Raw genomic sequence first — 7,122 nt, forward strand, 5'->3', positions numbered from 1 at the left:
CAGCAAGAACTGAGAAGATGGTTAAGGGAGGTGTGGGTGGCATAGTGAAGGGTAGTATGACAGCAGCTGAGAGAACGTTTGAGGACTCATCCACTGAGGTAATTTGGGCTGAGGTTAGAAATAGGAAAGGAGAGGTCACCCTGTTGGGAGTTTTCTATAGGCCTCTGAATTGTTCCAGGAATGTAGAGGAAAGGATAGCAAAGATGATTCTGGATGGGAGTGAGAGTAACAGGGTAAGTGTTACGGGAAACTTTAACTTCCCCAATATTGACTGGGAATACCATCGTTCAAGTAGTTTAGATGGGTCAGTTTTTGTTCAATGCGTACAGGAGGGTTTTCTCACACAGTATGTAGACATGCCAACAAGGGACTTCACTAGCATGTAGCACGGGCAACAAACCAGAGATAACAACTCTGTTTGTTCTAGCTCTAAGCTTCCACCCCAGCTCCCTGTATTGCTGCCTTAGATCCCCACCTTTCTTCCTACCTATATCATTGCTACTATTGGATTTGGTACTGGGAAATGAAACCAGCCAGGTGTTAGATTTCGAGGTAGGCGAGCACTTTGGCGATAGTGACCACAGTTCGGTTATGTTTACAATAGCAATGGGCAAGGATAGGTATAAACCGCAGGGAAAGAGATATAACTGGGGGAAAGACAATTATGATGCGAATAGGCAAGATTTAGGATACACAGGATGGGGAAGGAAACTGTAGGGGATGGACACACTTGAAATGTGGAGCTTATTGAAGGAACAGCTACCGCGGGTCCTTGATAAGTATATACCTATCAGGCAGAGAGGTAGTTATCGAGAGAGGGAACCATGGTTTACTAAAGAAGTTAAAGCTCTTGTCAAGAGGAAGAAGAAGGCTGAAGTGAGGATGAGGTGTGAGTTAGGAGGCTTGAGAGTTACAAGTTAGCCAGAAAAGATCTAAGGAGACGGCGCAGAAGAGCCAAGAGGGGACATGAGAAGTCATCGTTGGATAGGAAAACCCTCAGGCCTTCTTTTTGTTTTAGGTGTTCAAATCTTTATTCAGTTTCTATCACCAGGAAGAGAGGGAACACCTGAGTGGCCAGTGACAAGCGGTGCCCTTCTCATCAAAGGGCAATGCTGTGTGATCAAACAGTGAAGAGGAGGGCAGGGATTAAATCAAAATAGAGTTGGAGGGGGAAATAATACACTCTACTCCCTGCAGTGCCCACCTCTCCCTGAACAACTCCAGGGTGTTGGTGGACACCGCGTGCTCTTTCACCAGAGACAACTGGGCTCGAACGTAACCGCGGAAGAGGGGCAGGCAATTGGCCCTAACGACCCCCTCCACGGACCACTGCCTGGACCTGTGTGTGGCCAGTTTGGCCAGGCCCAGGAGCAGAGCCACGAGGAGGTCTTCGGACCTACCCGCCCCCAAATGCACCAGGTGCCCAAAGATCAGGAGTGTGGGACTGAAGTGCAACCAAAGACAGAGGAGAAGGTTCTCTAGGAAACTAAAAAGGGAGTGCAAACACCCACATCCCATATATACATGGTCCACGGACTCCACAGCACCATAGACCAAGCAGATGGGCTGGGAGTCAGTGAACCACCGCAATCTGCAATCGCAGGAGTCCGCTGGGTGCAGCACCCTCCACCCCAGATCCCTGAAGGGGGGAGGACTCCCGCATTGAGAGCCCTCCACTGGGGACCTCCACCACTCGCTGGCAAATGGGCATGCCAAGGTGTGTCTGGGCATTGCCTAAAGCCTTCGATATTTATATCAGGAATAAAAGAATGACTAGAGTAAGATTAGAGCCAATCATAGATAGTAGTGGAAAGTTGTGTGTGGACTCTTGAGGACAGAGGTGAAGAACTTAATGAATACTTTTCATCAGAATTCACATTGGAAATGGGCAATGTTAGTGAGAACACAGAGATACAGGCTACAGGATTGAGGTCGACAAAGAGGAGGTTTTAGCAATTTTGGAAGACCTGAAAATAGACAAGACCCCTGGGTCGAATGGGATTTATCCTCGGATTCTCTGGAAAGCCTTTGGCTTCAATCTTTATATCATCACTGTCGACAGGAATGATGCCAGAAGACTGGAAAATAGCTGATATTGTTTCCTGTTTAAGAAGGAGAGTCAGGACAACCCTGGTGAGTGTAGGCCAGTGAGCCTTACTTTGGTTGTGGAAAACATTATAAGAGATAGGATTTAGAACCATCTGGAAAGGAATAATTTGATTAAGGTTAGTCATCACGGTTTTGTGAAGGGTAAGTCATGCCTCACTAACCTTATTGAGTTCTTCGAGAAGATGGATGAGGTGGATATATACTTTAGTAAGGTGTTTGATGAGGTCCACATGGTAGGCTATTGCACAAAATACAGAGTTTTGGGATTGAAGGTGAATTGGATCAGAAATCGGCTAGCTGAAAGAAGACAGAGGATGGTGGTTGATGGGAAATGTCCACCCCAGAGCTCAGTTACCAGTGGTGTGCCACAAGCATCTGTCTAGGGGCTACTGCTGTTTGTCATTTTTATAAATGATCTGAATGTGGGTGTAGAAGGTGGTCAGTAAATTTGCATATGACACTGAAGTAGGCAGAGCTTTGGATAGTGCTGAAGGATGTTGTGGATTACAGAGGGACATAGATAAGATACAGAGCTGAGCTGAGAAGTGGCAAATGGAGTTTAATGCGGGAAAGTGTGAGGTAGTTCACTTCAGAAGAAGTAACAGGAATGCAGAGTACTGGGCTCATTGTAAAACATCCAAGTTGATAGGGTAGTTGAGAAGGCATATGGTATGTTGGCACTTATTGATTGAGGGATTGCGTTTCGGAGCCATGAGGTCAGGCTTCAGCTGTACAAGACACTGGTAAGGCTGCACCTGGAGTATTGCGTGTAGTTCTGGTCACTGCATTATAGGAAAGATGTGAAAGCTTTGGAAAAGGTTCAGACGAGATTTACGAGGATGCTGCCTGGTATGGAAGGAAAGTTTTATGAGGAAATGCTGAGGGGACTGAGGCTGTTTTTGTTGGAGCGCAGAAGGTTGAGAGGTGACTTAACTGAGACATATAAGATAATCAGAGGGTTAGATAGGGTGAACAGGGAGAGCCCTTTTCCTTGGATGGAGAAGGCTAACAATGAGAGGACTTAGGTTTAAATTCAGGGGTGATAGATTTAGGACAGATATTAGGGGTAGTTTCTTCACTCAGAGTACTAGGGGCATGGAACGCCCTGCCTGCAACAATAGTAGACTCACCAATGTCAAGGGCATTTAAATGGGCATTGGAAATACATATGGATAATAATGAAGTGGTGTAGGTTAGATGGGTATCAGATTAACTTCACAGGTCGGCGCAACATCGAGGGCCGAAGGACCTGTACTGCGCTGTAATGTTCTATGTTCCATGTTCTAAATAAAGAATTGTCATGCCGTATAGATGATCAAATGTTTGCGTTGCAATCAGCTGAACTCCACTATCTGTCATACACAACACTGACTGAAATGCACCACCCAGCTGAATGTGGTCAACAGCTAACATTATACACAAAGTGGATGATGCATATACCCACAACGTCATTGGATTTTTCACAAATCCAGTTCAGTTTGTGTCTCCACACATTTTAGAAACTGGGTGGCCTGCACACAAAACAGATTGATTCCCTGAGCTCAGGGCCTGACTTACAGCTAAGCAGCAATGCTCCCAAAGATATCAGGTCCGTTGCTCCTGTAAGACGCAGGACAACCTGGATAGCCTACTATAAAACCACTTTAGGTTCACACAGAGATAATGTCACATATTTGTGTCAGCTGAAGTTAGAAGAATACTTGGAATGCAACTTTTTTGAAAAACAGACAGCAAGATTGTTGAAGAAATGTATCCAGCTTCTGTGACTGGTCAATCATGTGGCAGATGCGACATAATCAGAGGATTTTATGGAATGGTTAGATTTGGTTGCATTGACAGAAAAACATGCTGAATGAAACTGATAAGAGTCAATGTTCAAGGAGACTATATAAGTACCTGGTCACCCTTCTGTGCTAAAGAATTCCACAGATTAACCATCCTCAGAGTTTTCTTGAGGACATATTTCTTCACCTCTGCCTAAAAATGCATGACCACTTACACTGATGTAATGCCATCTTGCCCTATACTCTGCAACAAGGAGAAACAGCATCTGCTCATTTACCATGTCCAGTTCCTTAAGCAACTTATATGTTTGAATAAAGTCATTCTTCTAAATTCCTGTCAGTCCAGGGCCAAAATACCCAACCTGTTCTCATAAGACAATCCTACCATACTGAGATCAGCCTAATGAACCCTCTGTGGACTGCCTTAAGTGTCAACATATTGTTCCTTAGGTTGGAAGTTGCCGTAGAGGCCTGTGACAAAAGTTGACAAGATGGCTGCCTGGGGCTTTTTAGCTGATATATGATGGGGGAAAGGGGCTGCCAGCTAGATATAGCAGATGTTCACAGCCAGACTTGTAGTCTCCATACTGGATTACATAATGAAAGGTCCCATGTGGCATCATAAAATAGTCCTGGTAAGGAAAGGGGGAAAGGCAGGGGAATTTAATCAGATTTCTGTAATCAGGCAGCGGGACACTATGAGCTGGTATTGAATTATAAGGAGCATATTTGAGTAGACAAACAGAATTTATATGCTTGCAGGAAGGACCAATGCCACATGTTAACAGTATGGGGTAGGAAGTTTAGAGGAGAGGTAGGGGTTTTTTTGCACAGAGAGGGTGCTGAGAATCTGGAAATCATTGCCTATAATGGTGGTAGAGGCATAAACTCTTATAATATTTAGTAAGTATTTAGATGTGCCCTTGCAATTACAAGGCTTATGAGACCATGGGCTAAGCACTGGGACTAGAAAACTTCTGTACTTGTTTTTGAATCAATGAGCAGAATTACATTTTTCTGAGGTGCTGATCTCTGTGACTATGATTTCTGCAGACTCTTATATTAACATAATTGTATAAGTAATTACTTGTGACCTCAGTAGTGAACTCTGTAGCACTGCACTGTTACTTAAATAATGACGCATTCAATATAAACAATCCAACTAATCATTGACATCTGCAATACAATGTGAATATTTTAGTACATCTGTCCAAAGAGAGGGGGACAAATCCACTCCAACTAGATATCACCTCACAATTCATTGATCACTCATCAGCATGCAGTACCAATCATCAACAATGTACACAAATAGACTCAATTTCTATTCTTCCAGGGTTATTGGTAACAAATGACAATGGAAACATGGCCCAAATATTGATGTAAGGATTGGAATTACAAGAGGTGTGAAGTGACTGCTTTCCAGTCAACATTTGACAAAGGCCAACTGAGGAAATTGAAAACAATGGTTTTAAATGGGGAAGTGACTGACTGGGTTAGATCATGCCTGTCACAAAGGCAAACAGATGTGGTCATTGCTATCTGGCTATCAATGAAATGGGCTATAATTTCAGCCAGTTCCTTGGGGATTGCCCCAGTTACAACCATCTTCACATGTTGCGTCAATGATGTTCTCCCCATTGTTACGTTAGAAATGGTGCTCCATACTATTTAAAGATCCTCATGTTATGGAATAGTTAACTTCAAGTAATCCCACATTATGTTGAATAGTTAACATATTTAGTTATGTGGAATAGTTAACTTCAAGTAATCCCCCAGCAAAACTCGCAGCCTGACAGAATTTTCAACAGAATTTTCCTGATACAAAGTTGTACTAAGGGAGGGCAACTATGTCCAGAGTCAACCTGTCATTAGCAATATGAGAGCACTGTTAACATGAGACTTCTGCCAGGACTGTCTTTGTACTTTTAGTGTATTTAAAATTTGGTGTTAGTTTGAAGCTTTCCACTGTAATTTACTGCAAAAACGAGTGACAATAAATCATTCAACTCAAAATAAATCAAAGAAAGAGTAAGAAGAAACCAAACAGATTAAGTGATTAAAATAAAGGTGCACAAGAAAGGACTAAAAAAGTTATTTCTGCACAGACAAAAGTTCAAAACTTTAATAACTCGTCAGGGGTTCCTAAATGAAAGAGACAAGGAAAATTGGTGACACGGGAGTAATATGTTAAGTACCCGTCCCTGAGGGAAAAAAAAGTTGAAGCAAAGTAAATAAGCTGTTTCCTCGGACTGAGGAGGAAACCATTGCTTGATAACTTGCATGATTTGGAGATGCCGGTGTTGGACTGGGGTGTACAAAGTTAAAAGTCACACAACACCAGGTTATAGTCTAACAGGTTTAATTGGAAGCACACTAGCTTTCGGAGCGACACTCCTTCATCAGGTGATAGTGGAGGGCTCGGTCGTAACACAGAATTAACATTGCCTGCAGAAGGAATGTCCTGTGGTGAAAGGGTTAATTGTTGGAAAATCGTGATTAAATCGTATCATCGAACTGGGACGTTACTTCTGATAAAAAGGCATGATACAGACTTGATAATTCCAGAAGTATCATCATTGTTGGAGATGAAGCATCATCAATAATGTTACATCAGAAACTTCACAAGACAGAAAATCCTATCAGAAACCAACTTAAGCGTTCTTTCATAGCAGAAATCCAAAGAACCTCACTAGAATTGCATGTGCGATTGAAAGGATTGAAATCTGGGCATCCAGAGGCAGACTGTTGTTTGAAATCATCGCTAAATTCCAAGTTAATCATGTAACAGCTAAGTTGAGTTGTGAGGCTTAACTTGCTTACAATGAGGGGACTTTTTTTCATTGTAGATTGATACATATCAATAAATATAATGGTTTCAATATTGATTGTCTGTTAGATTTCTTAATAAGTAGCCGAATAAGGGGTGGCACGGTGACTCAGTGGTTAGTACTGCGGTCTCACAGCGCCTGGTTCCAGCCTCGGGCGACTGTGTGGAGTTTGCACATTCTCCCTGTGTCTGCGGGGGTTTCCTCGCACAGTCCAAAGATGTGCAGGTTAGATCAGTTGGCCATGCTAAATTGTCCCATAATGTTATAGGGTGTGTGGGTTAGGCGCATTAGGCAAATCTGTGGTATGGGCGTGGGTCTGGGTGGGTTACTGTCCAGAGGGTCAGTGTGGAATTGCTCAGCAGAACGGCTGTTTCCACACTGTGGGAATTCTCATTCTCATT

The sequence above is a fragment of the Chiloscyllium punctatum genome, chromosome 30 (assembly GCF_047496795.1).
Source record: "Chiloscyllium punctatum isolate Juve2018m chromosome 30, sChiPun1.3, whole genome shotgun sequence".
In the NCBI taxonomy this organism is placed as follows: Eukaryota; Metazoa; Chordata; class Chondrichthyes; order Orectolobiformes; family Hemiscylliidae; genus Chiloscyllium; species Chiloscyllium punctatum.